At 36.6% G+C, this 18809-nt stretch overlaps 1 long non-coding RNA gene across 1 annotated transcript; it reads left to right on the top strand.

Annotated features, from left to right (window-relative positions):
• Positions 1–2649: 2649 nt before the first annotated feature.
• LOC117005483 lies at positions 2650–13617 on the top strand. The gene is made up of 3 exons (XR_004419835.1): positions 2650–2777; positions 6431–6525; positions 12869–13617. It is a non-coding gene; the product is annotated as an uncharacterized LOC117005483 (long non-coding RNA).
• The last annotated feature ends 5192 nt before the right edge of the window (positions 13618–18809 follow it).

Below are 18809 nucleotides of genomic sequence, written 5' to 3'. Positions count from 1 at the left end.
ACACTTGTAATATCCTTCCCAGAATAAATTTTTAACCATTTGATAATTAGCTTAGCCATACCTGTGACAACGAGTAAATTGTAAAATACCAGAACAGTATCTTAATTATCCTTTCTAAAGAGACCAAGCAATAATTTGCTTAATCGCAACGAGGGATGAAATAATGTAAGTAATTAAGTAAGAAAGTATTCCCACATGATTATACCCGTTTGTAATAACGTAAGGAAAAAAAAGGGAGAACATGAGGCATTAAAAATGTATACCATAAGATTTCATAGGAAATATGAAAACAGAAAACAAGTTGTGACTACAAAAAATTACTAAAATACCAAAGGGTCCTAGTAAACATAAAAACAATTTTAGCTACATAATTTCTGTAGTCCTGGTCTCTTTCAATTCTGTAGCTCTATAACCTTTCACTGCAAAATTAAACCAAATGGTTCTCCTTTTACAAAACGCAGATAGTGAGAAAGCACTGCAGTTATTCAGTCTCACTGATAGTTACTTCCTCTTTATTTTTATTTTATAATATGAAATACAGCAAGCTGTTTTTGTATTCCCTGAAGAAAGAAGATCTTTCCTAGAAATCCAGGTAATTTCAAGAAATCTGTTCAGCTGCATATTGCATGCAACTGTAAATATTTAATAAACAGATTGTGCTCATTTATTTTTACTTCTGTTCCTAAAATTAAAGCTAATGCTTACCCTCTTTATCAGCTTAAAATTAAGAAAAGTCCACAATTGATTAATCTTGATTAATGCAAAAATATTTACCTTCACATATCCAATGAATATTATATTGCTGCATGAATGAAAACATGGGTCTTGAATCTGAAAACTAAAAATTAGATACTACCTACAATATTGTATTAACCATGACCGGCAAAAGAAATGCTGATAAATATGTGACAGAAATTACGAGCCCACTGTATTCATTCCTTGAGTTTTTCTCCCATATTTTTATTGTGAGGAGTAACAGATGAAAAATACAAGTGTTTGCTAATAGGATTCACATCTTATTATTGGTGCTGATTTGCAGTTTTCCTTAACTCGCCATGATTACTTTTTTAGAAGCTTTCACTTTTCCCCAGCTGATCCTCGTCTTGTTAGGCAGCATTAATGACACTTCAGTCATTGTGGCTTTCAAGCAGAGCCCTTCCAGAGTGAACAGAGAGTTGACATTTCCTGACATTTTCCCAACTAATTACAGGACAAATAATTAAGCATGTTCTCCTATGTAACAAATGAAGGCAAAAGCCGTCTGTCAGCGATGTTGATTGATGACACTCTGGGAGACTTTATCTGATGGGTCCTGCCATGCGGTAGAGGGGAAGCAAATTTATTAGAATGAACAATGCAAATTCTGAGTCATCTCATCCAGTTATGCGCCAAAGCAATATCCATGTCAAGGTGAATGTGACAATGAAAGCAAAATATTTGCATTTTGTGGAGCAGGTTGAAGGGGAAATCAGAGCGAGAAGATGACAGGCCTAATTATTTTGGCTCATACAGGCTAGGACAGCTGTTTCTGGTGTCCTGAACAAGGCTGTCACACAGGTAACTAAATAGGTCTGCATATAAGTCTGTATCCAACACTGTACGGAGATGTCTACCACTAATGACCAACGCTAATGTTACTGCCATCCCTGAAAAACAGTAAATGTGTCACAGTGCACCTTCTGTATGGCAGTCAACATTTCGCTACATAATTACTTGTTAGTGAATTAATTCCTATCTGTCAGTATCTATGCCAGTGTCATTTTTAGACCATTACGAAATTATGCCATCACTATAGCAACTGCAAGCACAGTTAAAAGGCAAAACAGTTCAGATACTCAAGAAAAGTGCCTAGTTAGGCAGAAGACTAATAATGTAAAATTCAAATTGTGATGTTGCTGTCTGCCATCCTAATTTTCTTTATCTTGATTATGCGTTTGATCATTGATCATTAAACAATAATTTAAGGTTTCCAATTTCAATCCATGATTAATATTTAATATAATTAAAACCTCAGCCACAACAGCATCTTTCCTATAAACAGACGCACACCGCGCTGTCATTGCAATTAATTAGGAGCTAAAAAGTGACATGCTCAAAAATGAATCCTAATATCAGAGTTTACATGCAAATAAGAATAACTGATAGCATCAGGGTGTTCTTTTCTCCCTGCTTCCTTTGTGGATTGTAAACAATGCCAATCTTAAAATCCTGTATCCTGACTCATTTCTTATTTTTTTATTTATTTCTTGCATGCATTCCATTTATCCAAGGAAAGTCAGGACCCATCTTACCATTATCACCATTACTTACAGATTTCAAGATGCCATCTTGTTCACAGAAATATATTCAGAGGTTTAAGATAAATTATGTATATTAAGCTGTCTAAAATCTTCCAGACTGTTGAAATTTCTAATGACATGTAGAAAAAAGATTTGCTAATAGCTACAACTATCTTAAATGCACACAACTCTAAGTTAAATTAGGGAATTCCTCATATGGAGAAAGTGTTCCTTCGTTTGCATCCCCCTCTATTTTATGTAAATGCTCAAATAAAGGAGAACAAATTCTTCTAGAAAATTATAGCACATATTCCTCACATATTCCTCATATTAATCTATGCAATATTATGACTTTTGTTAGCATGCAAATGCTACAGTTGTGCATTTCAAATTATGTACAACAGCAGTACGGTGGCCTCGGCTACTCTGACTCGACGGAAAGAGAATGTAGAGAAATAACAGTAAATTTGGAACACCCGTAAGAGGCCAAATGTGTTGGTGAGTTTTGTGTTTGGATTTTGGTTTTCGGTTTTCGGTTTGTTTTTTTGGTTTGTTTTTTTGGGGGGGTTTAGGGTTTTTTTGGTTTTGGGGGGGTTTGTTTTTTTGGGGGAGGTTGTTTTGTTTTGGGAGGGTGGGTTTTTTGATTTGTTTTTTGTTTAGTTTCTTGGGTTTTTTGTTTTTTTGGTGGGGGTTTTTTTGGGTTTTTTTTGAGGGGGGTTTGGTATATTTGTTTTTCATTTTTAACTTTCATTTCAGGAAAAGAAGAAATAAAGTACAACTTATGATGCTATTTTCTTTCTAGTGCTAACAATGTATGGCCAGTCAATTATCAATTTGGTTACCCGATTTGAAATAGCTCTGTGGCATTAAAATGCATATTTGTAAAAAGTTGGGGCTTTTTTATTTGAATCTATGCACTGTCTGCAGAAACAATGTGCATACCTATTGTTTTCCATCTTTCTTAACATAGATATTATTTCTATTACTACATTGTGTGTTTCTAGTAGGAAAATCAAATTAAAACTCAGCCAATCACTTGAAATTAAAGCTGAGTCTTTCCAGAAGAAAAGCACATGATGATTATAGTGCAAGTGTATAGACCATAAATGTTCTTCACTTAAAGTTAACTGACAAATAAATGCTTACTTTTGACTAAAGGAAAGACCATTTCATGAGATGAGAAACATCATTACTTCCTCTTGCCACATGAAGGTATTTCTTTCACTAGGATCTACAAAACAGTCAGTCACCCCTTTTTCTCTCCCTCCTAACTTCACACAAACCCTTAGCATGATGGAATAGGATAAACTTTGCAAAAATGCCTAACTGCAGTATTGTTCTGAGATAGACCACTGCTCTGAAAGTGATGGGAAGATTTAATTTCTGTTCTGCTTAACAAGGTTAGAAGAGTTCGGTTCTTGGTTAACATTGACCACTAAATGAGTAGGAATCAATAGCTCCTCACTAATGCCACAGTAAGCCAACTCCTTTATTGACCTTTCCATTAACGCTAAGCAGCTGAAATGCAGAAAAAAACCCAGACTAATCATTTTAATTTTTTAACACCTACCAAATCACTGGTGTTTCAGTGCTCTTCAGCCAGTCCTCTCATGTATCTACCTGCATTGATTTATGTTCCATCAGATTTCAAAAAACTTCACTTTAGATTTATTTATTTGGTGATCCTGTGTAAATAGTGTGCTTTACCCAGGAGTAGCTATAAACCTTAAAAAAAAAAAAATTGCAGACATGAAATAAGGAGGTTTTGTCCAACTAAAAAACTTTTCGTATATCACAGTTACTCAGAGACACTTTTCAGACAAGTAAACAACAAATGAACTTGATAGGGATGATATACAAATTTGATACAAAGAGCCAATGGGAGAGTTTCTGTCTAATGATCCCAGTCAATCTAATTAATGTATTCTGCTACATTACATTTTAAGAAGTGACCATTGTGTAATACACTTTGAAATATGCACAAGCTAATGGGATAAGATACAAAAATTATTATGCTGACAGTAAATCATATTACATTCCTAATAAGCATTAACTAGATAACTAGGTCAAAGCAGTATTATCTTAATTGATTTTTCAAAAGAAACCTGACAGAAAAATGTCAATGCTCGAATATTTCTTCATGCATCATTAAAACAAGATTGGCTTTTAACAAAAGAAGAATCCTTCACAGAATTGATTCTTGCTTCAGGCTGCCTGCAAGTAAGTGTATTACATAAAAATCTATACAGGATATTAAAACAACACCACTCTGCAAGACAGTTACAATTAAAAGCTGACACCCCCCACCATGTGTCTACTACAGTAGCTTGCCAGTAAATGTATTTAAAGTCTTCAGAGCCATATATGAAAATTTGTCGGTTTTACTATTTGAGTGGGAGGGATGCACATACACACACACACACGTACATATACACACATACATACACACATACACACACAGCCTAATCAGAGCTTTTAATTGAACATTTACAACACACCCATTTAATTGCTATATAACAATTAAAGAAACATGCAAGGAAACAGGAAAAAAATACTACCTTGGAGATATAACCATAAATACAAGCTCTGCATCTAACAAAATGGATATTTCCACGTGGAGTGAGCACTGTTCTGACATCAGAAATTTCCAATAAGGATTGTGATGCAAAATGCTATAACAGAACAAATATCATATGATATTGTCAATAGTAAAATGCTATATAGGTTCAAACAACTGATCATGTTTTAAATGCACATATATGTGCACAGGATCAGAGAAATGTTGACTGATCCATCTAAACACAAGCAGCTCATAGATCTCAAAATCATGAATTCTAGTACATTTGTGGCTCAGTAGCACACAAGGCATTACTTTTGTGTTAATGATCACAGCTCATTTGATTGGACTGTGTAGTTTGTGAAGTTATAAGCAGAAAATGCACTTATTAATTTCTGATAAACAATGCATTGTTTATACAAGAACTTTCTTAGAAATACATAATATTGTTACCATTTATTCAATGCAAAATAACTTGATCGCTAAATATTTTTTGCCAAAAAACACCTGAGTTTTTCCAAAAAAGCCTACGAGAGGTCTTCAGCATTTGAACTTTTCCTTAATGCTGAACATATTTTTGTGTCCACTATGCAATTTGTAAATCATTACAACTTTTAAAAGTAAGGGAAGGATGATAATACAATGGATTATAATAGAAATTTTAAAACTTAATTCAGAGTTTCATTACTTATCAGAGACACAGGCTCCACAAAAGCTGTTCTCAGTCCTCGGGACAGAGAGAAGGAATGGGGAAAGGTAAACCTTCAAGTTCTGTGAAGATCTAGACTGCCAAGAATGATCTGAACCATAAGCCTGATTCAGGAAGGGGCTATCTCCTTCACCAGCTCTGCCCTGTTTAGCTCTATGAGAATGTTGGGGTTTTTGTATCACCACCTGATCTGAATGCTCAGTTTTACATAAATTCTCTGAGATTTCAAAGTAGGAAGTGTTGGAAGTGTGGTTCTCTTCTAACATATCTTTTTCTAAGACAGGTGTAAAAACTGGTGTAAATTTTCTAGAAAGAATGGGGTCTGATAATCTCTGGGTAGCATTAGCCCAAATTATCATAAATTGTGTGAAAGACAGTTTTGAAGCAAGTAGTATTGTGGGTTGTACAATGTTCTTTTATATAGTGGAGAAATGTCCCTTAAATGAGTGCATATAAATAGATGAATGAAAAAGCAGGCAAATCCTGGGAAGCTGGAGCAAAGTCATCCTCATGCAATGTGAATCCCAGTGGCTTCAGCACCTTTGATCTTTGATTGCAGTAGTGATTCAGTTTGTTCTTCAAATTTTCATGGACATTGAAAAATATTAGGTAATATATCCTGTTCCTAAATTAGGCTGCAGCGGAGTACACAGTCCATCTGCAAGCTCTGTGAAAGGGGGAGAAGGTCAGGCTGTGTGCTTACTGGCAGGGGCTCTGGACAGCAAATGAACCAAGAAGGGTCACTAGAATTTATTAGTAAAAACTCAAGTTTAACTCCCATCCATATTTACTATGTTACTGTTGCCACCTCTGTACCAGTACAGCAAACGATATCCAGGACTTGGTCCATAATTTGTTATTTCTCTCCATTTCTTCTCTTTCCAGAGACCCACCAGACACAAGACAGCAAGTGGAATCTGCTCTAAAGGCAGGCAGGAAGAAATTCTGTGGTGTGGTGGAGAAAGGAAAAATAAGAGAAGGTTTGTGGCTACCAGGGGAAGCTGCAGAAATGGGAGAAAGAAGGTCACTGTCCTACATTTAGGGTTTCTTTTCTAAGATCCTCTTCCTAGCCAAGTCACACATATGTTGTCCTCAATTTATTTTCAAAAAATTGTCAAAACCACCAATTAGTGACTATCATCTCAGTCCAAAAAAATTAATTTGAAAGCTTGATTAGAAATATATTTGTATTTTCTCAAGATTAAAATAAAATCTTGAATGAAATGATAAATAATTTATTTGAAAGCAAATTAATTCTCCACTGAGTTCATAGACAGCCTTGAAACTTACTGCCAAAAAGTATCCTTGAGGGCCAGAACTTAGCAATGGTCAGGTATGGACCACATATTTCTGTAGAGCTCAAATTAGTCCTAGGTAACTGTTCAACAAGCATAAAGAAGCCGGTTTGGCTTTCCTTGTCTTGCAGTGTTCTGTTGTTGGCTGTACTGTGGAGACATCCATCAATTTCTTGAGATACACAATAATTTGCTGAATCTGTCCTAAGTGTATTTTGCTCTTTGCATATACTTAGGGAGCACTGTATGGATAACATTCTGATTTTCATATTGTCCAACTTCTCTTTGCATTCTTGCTTGGCTTTTGGCAGTCCTCAAGATTTAGTTGGGTCAATGTATTTCATAAATGTTTTATCTCCTGCCTCTTTCAGGAGAAAGATCATAGATCTTCAATAATAGATCATTACGGAAGATGTTATATAAGGTTTGGTTTACATACATTTCTGTTGCACTTTTCTCAAACCCTTCTCCAGAAAGATACATTATTTTTTGTTATTTATGGGGGTTTGTGACTTTATTTTTTAAAAGTGCTTTTGCCTGGCCTGGTTCATATTATATTTTTAACAAAACACAATAATGAAAAGTGTACAAAAATTCCTTAATATTCAATGTGTTCTATTGCAATTTGAGCTCATTTTATAATGTTGTTTCCAGAAAGCACATTTTTACACTCATCTATTTCTCATGAAGGAAGCCTTAAATATAAGGTGGTGGGGACATAACACTTTTAAGCAAGCAATTCTTGAGAATGACCTCAGTAAGGATAAACTAGAGAACATGATCAGAATTTTTTTAATGATTAATTTACATCTTCTATTTGTAGCATCTGAACCATAAATCAATAACTTGGATGGATCAATATCTAGATAAATGTTATGAGCAGACAGTGTTTTTTCAGATATTACTGGAATTTGCTTCATGTTTTTGAAAATAAACAAACAAAAAATTACCTCCAGAATTAATCAGTTTCAATTAATAGAAAGCACTCAATTTGGAATAAATTTCACCTATTTCTAGTCATGCAAAAACAGTGCATATAGTTTTAGCCATTTCTCTAAACTTGCTTCTCAAGCATGAAGAGAAAGTTTTAAATAGAAGGTAATTTATCCCATTCTGACACAGCTGCCTAAAACTGGTGGAATGACTCAATTTCTGTCATCTCTGTCTCTCTCAGCTGATGAGAATAGCACCCTCATCCAGAACCTTTAGGTAGCCAAAGACAATTGAGAATAACTTTTTTCATGTAGATATATTTTGTCTTATCAAACTATGATAAGAAAAGCTACTTTAGAGAAAAATTATGTCACTTTAATTTCACACAGTCAGATGACTCCTACAAACCCCAACAAGGTCTTAACTAGGATTCTGGAAACAGCTGAGCTCTTTTCCATGCTGAATAGAGGAGTGGGATCATGTCCCTCAAACTACTGTCCCTTCCTGGTGCAGTCCCAGGTGCTTCTGGCCACCTTTGCCACAAGGCCACACTGGTGACTTATGTTTCACCAGGGGTCCACTATAGCACCAGGGTCACTTCTGCGAAACTATTTATCAGTCCTCACCCTGTATGTGTCAGTGCTTGGGGTTTCTTCCTCCAGGGACGGGACTTGACATTTCTCTTTGTCAAACTTCATGAGGTTCCTGTCAGGCCAGCTCTCCTCCCAAAGTCCTTCTGAATGGTAGTCCAACTGTACGGTGTATCATTTATTACTCTCAAATTTTTGTCATCTTCAAAGTGTCATTCTGTTCCATCTAGGTTGTTAAAGGAAATGCTAAACAGTACTGGCCACAGTACTGATCCCTTGGGTGCAACACCAGGTCTTTTCAATCCTCTTCATCATCCACTTTCCTAGACCCTATTTAATCTATTTGTCAACAAGGATGTTATGGGGAGCAATGCTGAAAGCCTTCTAAAGCCAAGATATCCACTGATCACCCTTCATGCACTGTGCAAATAATTAATTTGTAGAAATCTATCAGGTTTGCTAGGCATGATTTCCCCACTGACAGCTGACTATTACAAATCATCTTTTTGTCTTTAATATCTTTGGAAATTGTTCCAAGAAGGATTTGTTCCATCACATTTCCAGGCCTGTAGCTTCCTACTCCTTCATGTTCTTTCTGTCCATCTCCATTTGCCATGACATTCCAAAGATAATTGAACTGGACTTGCAATGGCATTGGTCAGCTCCTCAGCATGTGAGTACATTCCATCAGGTCCCATGGATTTGTGCATGTCCCCTTAAATTTTCCCTAACTATACCTTCCTTTACTGAGGGTTAAATCCATATTCCTCCAAATTTCTCCAAAATTCCTGAAGCCACTGTGTGCCTCAGCCTTTAACACTACCCTTCCCATAAGTGTCCTTGCCCTATCTGGCATCAGGGCTTGATTTTCCTCAGCCTTCTTTTTTTACTGCTGAACCTGTATAAGCCCCTCTTGTTTTCATTCACAATCTCTCCAAATTTAATTTCACACAAGCTTTGGCTTTTTTAACCTTATCCCTACATGCCTGGACTCCTCTTTATACTTTGAATGACCTGATCCTGCTTGCTTCTTCATATGCTCCCTTTTCTGTCTGAGGTTTTTTTCAGGAGTTTATTTTTCATATTGTGCCTCCTATCACATTTTCTTGCTTTCCTGAACATGGGAAGGGAAGGGGAAATTTTAGAAGAGGAGTGTTCTGGTTCCAGCCAAGGATGGGGTTAATTTTTTGCAGTAGCCATGAGGAGGTAGAGCCTGGAGACCTGTGAGCTTGGGCCTTGGGCCAGTCAAGACAGACACTGCAGCTGGAGAGAATGGTCCTTCCTGCAGTCTTTGGCAAAAAGTACCTGTGGGGACTTGAGGACAGCCCCTGAAGTTCTGGAGTAGGACATACAAAGCATCCAAGTTCAGCTACCCCCCAAGATGTAAAAGAGACACCAGTAGCTTCTGAAGTGGTTCAAGATATCTCAAAAGTGGTTGACACTGAAGCACAGCTCTTTCTGGCATCCCAGCTGCCAGTGCTGCACTGGATGTTCAAAGGGAAAGTCCCACATAATGCCACTGACGTAAGTGGATCATGCTGATCCCACAGCAAGCTTGAATAGGAACCCCCAATTGCCCAGGGATCTTGAAGTCATCACAAACTGTCCTGAAGGCAAAAATGTTGTGATAAAAATTTTTAAATGTAGGTAGAATTTAAAAATTCTACATCCTGTAGCAAAAAAACCCCAATAATCCCACATCCTCAAAAAAACCCTTAATGGCCAATGTTGGTTATTTTCTTGGCAGTTTATGGGGAGGAGGGAGGAAAGACAATAACATTTCCAGATGTCAAAATTATTATAAATAATTTATTAATGTCACTGGACACTTCTACTTTTAAATCTTGGTTTGAGTTACTTAGGATATTTCTTCCTTTTAATTAATGGGATGAAATTTTTCTGTGACATTACTCTGCAAGACACTGATTTTTTTTGCAGACAATCTTTAATCTAGGAATATTTTCAGCTGAAATTTTCCAGACTTGATAGTCTAACCACAAAAATATACATATGTGATCTCTGTGAAAATATACTTTACTTTGGAAACATGCTTCTGAACATCTCTTTGCAATTTTGCAGTTTCTTGGGTTATCTGTTCTAGTCATGTTGCATCATGAAAAGGCTGAGACTGTGAACAGCTTCCACTGTAATTATTCACCCTGACATCGAGGGACCAAAATCATAAAAGGAAAGTCCAGAAGGAAATTAATAATTGAATATTCAGAAAAGGGTAAATGGAGTTAAGTAAATAAGGCCCAGGGCTACATATTCAGTGCTGCTAAATCTCAGCCTTTTCTGGCTGCCTACCCTGCTTTCTCACCCATTTCAGTGTAGTCCTGCTGTGAAATGTGTGGTGTTCCCTAAGGCTGAGAAGGGAACAAGAGTGTTGAAGAACTGGAACTGCAAGAGAAGCAGACAGAGGCCAGTGGGATACTGGTTTGGAGTTAATTGCTAGATTGGGAGTAATAGTAGAAATCATTAGTGAAATTCTTGGAATTTGAGGAGAATCTTGAAACTCAGCATGATCTCAGGGAAACCTCCTAATGAGGGAGTGCCAGAAATTCCCTGATCCATAATATGTAAACCTCAGTAAGAGCATAGCAAATGGACTAGTTAGTAAAACAAAAAAACATATCAAAAATACTAGTTTACTATAGGAGGAAAAAAATCTTGGGATGATTCTTGAGTTTTCTTTTTTGTTGAGATTTTTTTTCCCAAAATATTTCTAAGGTTGAATCAGAGGAAAAAAATGTAGCAGTTTTATTTTAGCCAGTATTCACTGAGCCCCCTCCACAAGTATTACTGTTCAAGTTTCTAGAAGAAATAAAGATGTTAATGCAATGTTCAGTAGTGTTCATCTGTTGAATGTGGCATTTAGATAGTAAATTATAGTCTGAATTTTATTTAGAAGTGTCTCAATATTATACTGCAAAACAGAGAAAAAAAATGTGCATAAATGTTAGAGGAAAATGTGGAAGGGAAATTTTGGCTTTCTCCCTGAATCCCAGGAGTCTGGTCTTTCTCCACAGGGCACATAGCCATGGCACAGGCCTGTGACTGTTGTCTCAATCCCAGGAGCCTGGTCTTGGTCCACAGAACACATATAGACATTGCACAGGCATGTAACTGTCAAGTTTTATGTGCTTTAAAGATGAATAAAACATTGCTGTAGCTAGGTTTGTATAGTAATGTCTCAACAAGATGTATGGGACAGTTTTTGCTTCAAATGTGTGGTTCAAGACATCACTGTGCTAAGATAGAAGTTGAAGGAGAATTTGGATTCTACTTATGAAAATTTTGTATCAAATCAATTTTGTATATAAAATGAAAGTATGAAACACAATATACTACCCTTTCTTCACACAAGAGAAAAGGAAAAACATTTCTTGTTTCTGACCTGAGCTGACGATCCTGTATTTTCTCTACAGCAGCAACACAGTTTGATATACCATTATATTATTAAAATACATTTAATTTAAAATAATAAAGAAGCCTACTTAGAACCATTTACATATAGAGTTCTATCCTCTAAAAAATGGAGACAGATAATGAAGTAGAATTCAGATGTGCTTGTAAAGTTTTATCTAAGTAAATTCAACCAACAAAACGGTGAAACATTCAAGATCAAATCCCTGGTCTTGAACCCACTGATCTCTTTGCAGGAACCCTGCACAGGAGCCAGCATTTTAACAGAGGAGTATTGCAGTTCAGATAGTTCACATACAGATGTCCTTTTAGTGCTATGACTGAATAAAGTAAAGTATAAGGGTATTTTTTCTGCATACTAAATTAGTATGTCCAGTTTTACTACAAAAGATGGGGAAAACCAGAGTTTTACCTAAACCACACAACAAAACAAACCAAAATGCAAAAATTAAAAGACTTTTATATCCTCTAAAATAGTGGTATTTCTCCATTTCAGTATCTGTCTGTGCTCTGCAATGATGACTTCTCTCATGGTCAGCTCTGTATGGCCAAACTCAGTTTGGATTTGGGAATGAGCTGGACAATTCTGGTGGAACAGCAGATTTCATATGTGGCAATCCCTTCTGACAACCATAATTATGACTGCTTCTTGAACAATTCCATTTCTGCCCTTATTCTCTGTGTAAAATGGAGTATTCTTAACTGTAAAAGGATGTCAGAAAACAACAGAAAAAAATGTGCCAGAGAAACTATATGTAATATACAAAATCAAAGTAATCATGGAAATCCCAAGTCAAGAGAATACAATGTTATTACAAATTTGACCTAAATTTCACTTTTTTGAATGAGAAATTCAAAATTAGGTGTAATTTATTGTTTCTCTCCCCATCAATTTCTTTTCCCTCATTTTAGATTTGGGCCTTAAAAATAAGAGAGGTGAAGACCCCCTTTATCTTGCACTCTCTCAATCTTCTTGCTTTTTTTCTGTGACTTGCACCTTCTTCAGCTTTGGAAAACTGGAAGTGTAGTACAGCAGAAATAACCTCAACTTCTTGACAACTCTTTCTTTATCTTTCCAGACCTGGACCAATATTAAGAAAATACAGGATGGGGATCTTATGGGGATGACAGAGACAGACACTTCTCTGAGATGCACAGTCAGATGACAAAAGACAACACTTGGAGTGTTCAACATACAAAATGCCAATTACATGAAAGTAGAAAAGAGCTCACAGTGATAGTTGTTTACTACCAGAAGCTGCTGAATTTCATATCCTTTTCATCCAGGGCTCATGCAGGATCCTGAGTAAATCTGCCAAAATTTGAAACTGCCCTTCTTGAAAAGGAGGCTGGAAGAGAAGTTCCTTCATGTAATTTTCTAAAATTCTGTATTTTCTGTGACAGCATGCTAAACCAGTTAAACACCAGAAATTTATGCTCTGAAAAAATAGTACAGCTTTCACAAAGGTGATTCTTCACAAAAACATCCTGTACTATCAAATCTCTATTATCCCAGTCTTCCATCTTCTTGCCTCCTGAAATGCCCAGAAAAAAAAAAAAGTGTTTTCACAGAAAATACATAAGGAAAAGCTTTGGTTTACCAGATACTGTACGGCATATAATACTTTCCAAAAACTGAATTCCTCAAATACCTAGTTTATCAGGAGATGTCAGCTTTTGCATTGATATTTTCCCCTAGTATAACATTTTCACCCTTTCAACAGTATGACTGCACTTTGAATTCTATAATGTTTACAGTAAGTTGCAATTCAAGTTTTCAACTACAGTAATTTCACGACCATAAGGCACACCGGACTATAAGGCGCACCCCCCAGGAGTTGGCAAAATTCACAACTTTGTAGATCACGTAAGGCGCACCGGACTATAAGGCGCACTTTTTTTTTGCAGTGAGGCTCCACCCCCAGCGCCCCCCAAGCGGTTTCTGGCCAAGGCCCTGCCTCAACGCGGCAGCCATTGGCCCCCTGGTGCACCTCCACCCAGCAGGGGCGGTGCCGTGGGCCCCTGGGCCTGCCTCCAGCCGGCTGCCGTGGCACTGCCAGCTCCCCCCACGGCTCACAGGTCACACTTCCGGTTTGGCAAATTTTGCAACTTTGTAGATAATATAAGGCGCACCGGTCTATAAGGCTCACTTCCGGTTCGAGGGAAAATTTTAGTCAAAAGGGCGCGCCTTATAGTCGTGAAATTACTGTATATTTTATATACGTATTTGAATCTGTGCTCTACTGAGGCGCATTCTTATTGATTCACCTATGTGGTACCCAATTCATGAACATCAATGTAGTTGAGAAATCTGTGAAGAGGAATTTGTTTGCTTTAGAACAGCTCATATCTTTTACTCCTTTCTTATGTGAGAACTCCAGTTAGTTTTGCCAGGTGATTTAAATCAATAGGAGTGACGAGATCAGGAGGCAGATTGCTTTCATAATAACAGCTATTTAACATCACTTTGATGTTTAAATGTGTAATGTCACCTAATTAAGGAACGTCAGATATCACTGAATATACCTATAACATGTTTTTGGAATGTGGTGATACCCACTAAATTCAAACACAATTGACCTTCTCTTAGTGCACCACTTGCACAGTTTTTCAGGCTAAGCTTCCTATAAAAACACCAATTTTAACCATAATCACCTTAGAAGCATAGACCCAAAAAAAATGGTTCCACAGCCAACACACTATGCTATGGGATATCATGTAGTGGATTTGCAAGTGCACACATACACAAACTCACAATTATATATGTAATTTGTAAATTTGATCTGTGTGTATATGAAAAAATTATTACTGTACCTAAAAATCCAAGTCAAGAGATGTGTTCAAGAATAGAAGTCTTCCTGTTTGCAAGATTTTCTGATTTTCCTGTACTGTAGCATATCCAAATAACTTTGATTTTGCTTTCAGACCTCTGAAATCCTTGCTGTGATATTGGCACCATTGAGAAAAAAAAAACAAAACAGAATTTTTTTTGCCACAGCAAAGGCAGGAAAATACTGAATTCTGGAAATTATGGGTCTCACAAATAAGCAGCAAATGTGACTATAAGTCTTCCTAGTTTGAATATTGATATGAAGTAAAACAATTGCCATGAAATTTAGAGATTTAAAAACTTCTATTGATAGGAAAAAAAAAATCAACAAATATCAAAATTTCAATTGATATTAAATACTACTTCACAAATATTTCCAAAGCGAATGTCTACTTCAGCAGTTCTTTATTGATGTTATTTAATAGGCCAGGAAACTACACAATTTAAATATTCATATAACAATTATTTCCCTGCAACCAGACTGATTTTTCACGGAGGCAAGTCACAATTTAAACGGCATTCTATTTAATTCTCATCCACAGTAGCCTCTATATACATAGTATAAAAGGAAGGAGATGAGAATATAGAAAATGTGGTACAAAATTACGGCAAAACTAATTTTTCAGTTGAAAAGTTCTTAACTATAGTCACATTCAATTGCTCAATATGTAAATATTTTCAAATAAATCATATATGTGAAGAAACATGAAAATCTTAGTTTCTTTGGGACTTTCTTAGAGGAGGATGTTACAAAAATATCTTGTTTTACAAACAGTGCAGCAAAATTATAATGATCACAATAAAGCTGTCTATGTCTTTCATTTTCTATTTCCTTATAAACTTATTTAATATTGATGTAATAAAATATCTACATTACCTAGCAAGGAATGCCTAACATTAAACAAAATATTACACTCAAATCTATCTATGCTACATCAAATAATATTATAGAACAGCAGAAACCATGTTCCACAGCCATCTTAAGTGAGAGAAGGCCCTGAAAACAGCAGAATCAATGGTGATTTCGTTGTGCAAAATGTAAATTTGGATACCAGAAAGTAGGGATGGTCAGGAATCCTTCAATAAAAGTTTGTTGTTATAAAAAACTGATACATCCAAACTAAAAGTTTTCTCTGTAACATTTCTGAAAACACTTTCATCAAGAAGTGTTTCTTCACGTCTGGGATAAGACACCTTGCCAGAAGCAAGCTCACATTTCCATGGCGACATGGAACCCAGCTCTTCCAGTGTAAGAGAGATAGCTCCCACCAGGCAAACCTAGGATTTGGAAACACAGCTCCAAGCTCCTCTGTGGACAGCCCAGACCTCTGCCTGCCAGTTGAGTTTACACTTTTTCCCAGGCATTCCTGGAGTGTGCCAAACATGCCTGGCACCCCTAACTCATGGAAGCAAAATGAGCTGGATGCAACCAAAACATGCTGGGCATTCTGCACAGGCATGGATGTATTCACCAGGAGATTGACAGTTTCTCCAGGACTTTTGGATATTTGGCTCCATGGGCTTATACACAAGTGGCATGAGGAGGATGCAGAGGAAAATCCACGTCTATGATAGATCCAACCAATTCTAACTCTGTAAGGTTTTAGGATTATCACAGTGTGGAATGTGGACAACTAGCATTGTCAGTAAGTTCCTTACAAGAACTTTTAGCTTCCAACTAGCGTGACCAGATAGTGACATTTGTCACTTGTGTCTATTGGCACTGTAAGGTTTGGTATTTGGAAGGTGAAAATACACTCCTTCAGAAACTTGGTGCAGACCCTCTTTCATTTCCTTGTAAATGATGTTTGTCAGGTAAGTAGGAATCTCCCAGCTTTGAGTTTGTTGCTGTTGTAGGCATGCAGAAGTCTTTTTACCCTCCTAATCTTAGCAGCTATCTCCATAATCTGGTAATAAAGCCACCTCCTGAGAATGAATAGAGGTGTCCAAAAGAACATGATAATATTTATAAATTTTAAAATATTAAAAAGGAAATAGTTAAGTATCACCTTCAACTTTTTGATTTATATGTTACGGTGAATAATGTGGGCCTCTAGCAGGGAATAAAATGCAACTATTGTTAATGTCTCACTGCAAGCAGTTAGACTTCATCTGAAAGTAGATTGCCCTATATAATTTTCAGATGGGCCATTTAAAGATTAATGTTATGAATTTTCCATGACTTCAGAGCACTGAGAATCTAGGTGTCGTGTATACATTACTTGCAGGTTTATTTCTGGTGTAAGTATGTAAACAAGAATGTGACTAGTGTTAAGAACAAGGAAAACCTATGTGAGAATTGCTCAGTTTGCACTATTCCTCTGCAGTGCTTCTTAGGAGGCCTGAGTCCCTTCTGCTTCTGAGAATTTTAACAATTTGAGTACTAAATGAACAGTTGAATTTAGTGTAGTTATACTATGAGAAAAAATAGCCTTATCTCATGGGGGAGCAGTGGAATATTGTGCAGAGACCATTCCCCTGACATCAACAGTGTTTGGCAGATGGTGCTGTCAGTTCAGGTCTGTGTTTATTCTATCATGCATGTGGTAGCATATTTTAAAATGTACAATCTCATGTATTATCTATGGGCTAAAAGCATGCAACACAAGCGGGACTATATCACAGGAGTTAAACTTCTGTAAACAACTAGCAGCGGTTGTGTAAATGCTATTTTCTTGACATAAATAACAGAAACATATGGCCAGAGACAGGAAGTGGGTGATACCTGGATAGATTGATATCCTGCTAGACAAGTGGCTGTATTTATGACATGATTCTGCTTGACAGTGAAAGAGGAGGGGAGGAGAGCTAATGACTTTTTCATGAACTCTCTGACAACATACATTTGACCACTGAATAGCTTTGCTCAACAATCTGATTCTCAGCATTGTTGTTAAACATGTTCAATGAAGATGAAGAAATATTGGGGTCACAAGTGGAAGGTAAAACTCTTATTTCCCATTTTCTTAGGGCAACTTGTATTGTTATTCCAATAGTTTAGTACCCACATGATTTCCAAACACTATTTCTTTACTGGAGAGTACATGTCATATGCAAGTAGTGTCCTACTATAAGCATTCTTTTTCTGTTATGGCCTGAACTTTAAAGTGAGAGGTTTAATAGTACAGCACCTCTTTTATAATTTTACTTGCTTCTTATTTCCTCATAAAAATCCTGCCTAAAATAAGTTTAAATCCTTTAGAATACAAATCACCTTTTTACATTTGAATGTTACTCATTGCACATTACTGAATCATAGTAAAACTCAACTTCACTACTTGTGACTCCTCTGCAGCATTTTAGAACAGTGATACATGATGTTTCTTATATCCGAGCTATCCTGTTTTCCAAATTTATCCAGTTTACAAAAATCCACAACAGTTTCTGACAACTGGATGAAATTTCTTCCATCCCATTATAAATGCAGACCAAACTAGGTTTTCTGGCACATCTATGTAACTGCTCTTCACTGTAATTCTGCCCTTAGCAATAAAGATTCAAGTTGTCTTCATTTCAGCATGGCCCTGTGTTTACAGTCTGTCATTACTTCCTGAAGTGTTTCTTATTTGCTTTGAAATGATGCTCATGATGCACTACAATCTTCTCTGGATAACTCTTTCAGTTTTACCAGGTCTTTAAGGCCAAGTTAGGGTTAGATCAAATTTGCATTTGTGACTGAAACTGATAGATTATTCTCCAGGCAACATTAGATAAATGACTCCTGTAGAAAGGTATTTGAACATTACTGTTTCAGTCTGCCTTACCTATTGCTAAAATAGGAAAATATCAAAGAAGAATATACACAAGCAGAAAAGGGCACTTGTGGTGAGAAAGTCAGCCAGATTTATTCCTAAACAAGAAGATTCAGAAGGAGACTATCATCAGGTATAAATGTACTTCTGCTAAGCAATTCAAACAAAAGGCTGCTTCCAGAATTGACCCTGAACTTGCAGAGCATGAAAAGGAAGCTGTTGAAATCCTACTGTCGTGGAGCAAAATCCTAGAACTTTTAAGGTAAACTACTTTTAAATGAAGCAAAATAGCATGCCTGAGGTTCAAACCACCCTTTTCATCCGATTCAGAATATTACGACCATCTGGAATACTCAGTCATCTTTTCCTGTGTTTCTGTGCAAGGGTCTGATGAGCCCTGTCTGACAAGGGACCTCGGAGGGAAGCATTCTCGTTATT

This window comes from Catharus ustulatus, chromosome 1 (genome assembly GCF_009819885.2).
Source record: "Catharus ustulatus isolate bCatUst1 chromosome 1, bCatUst1.pri.v2, whole genome shotgun sequence".
NCBI lineage: Eukaryota > Metazoa > Chordata > Aves > Passeriformes > Turdidae > Catharus > Catharus ustulatus.
Note: the sequence above shows the minus strand (reverse complement) of the source record. Positions and strands in the feature narration are given on the sequence as shown.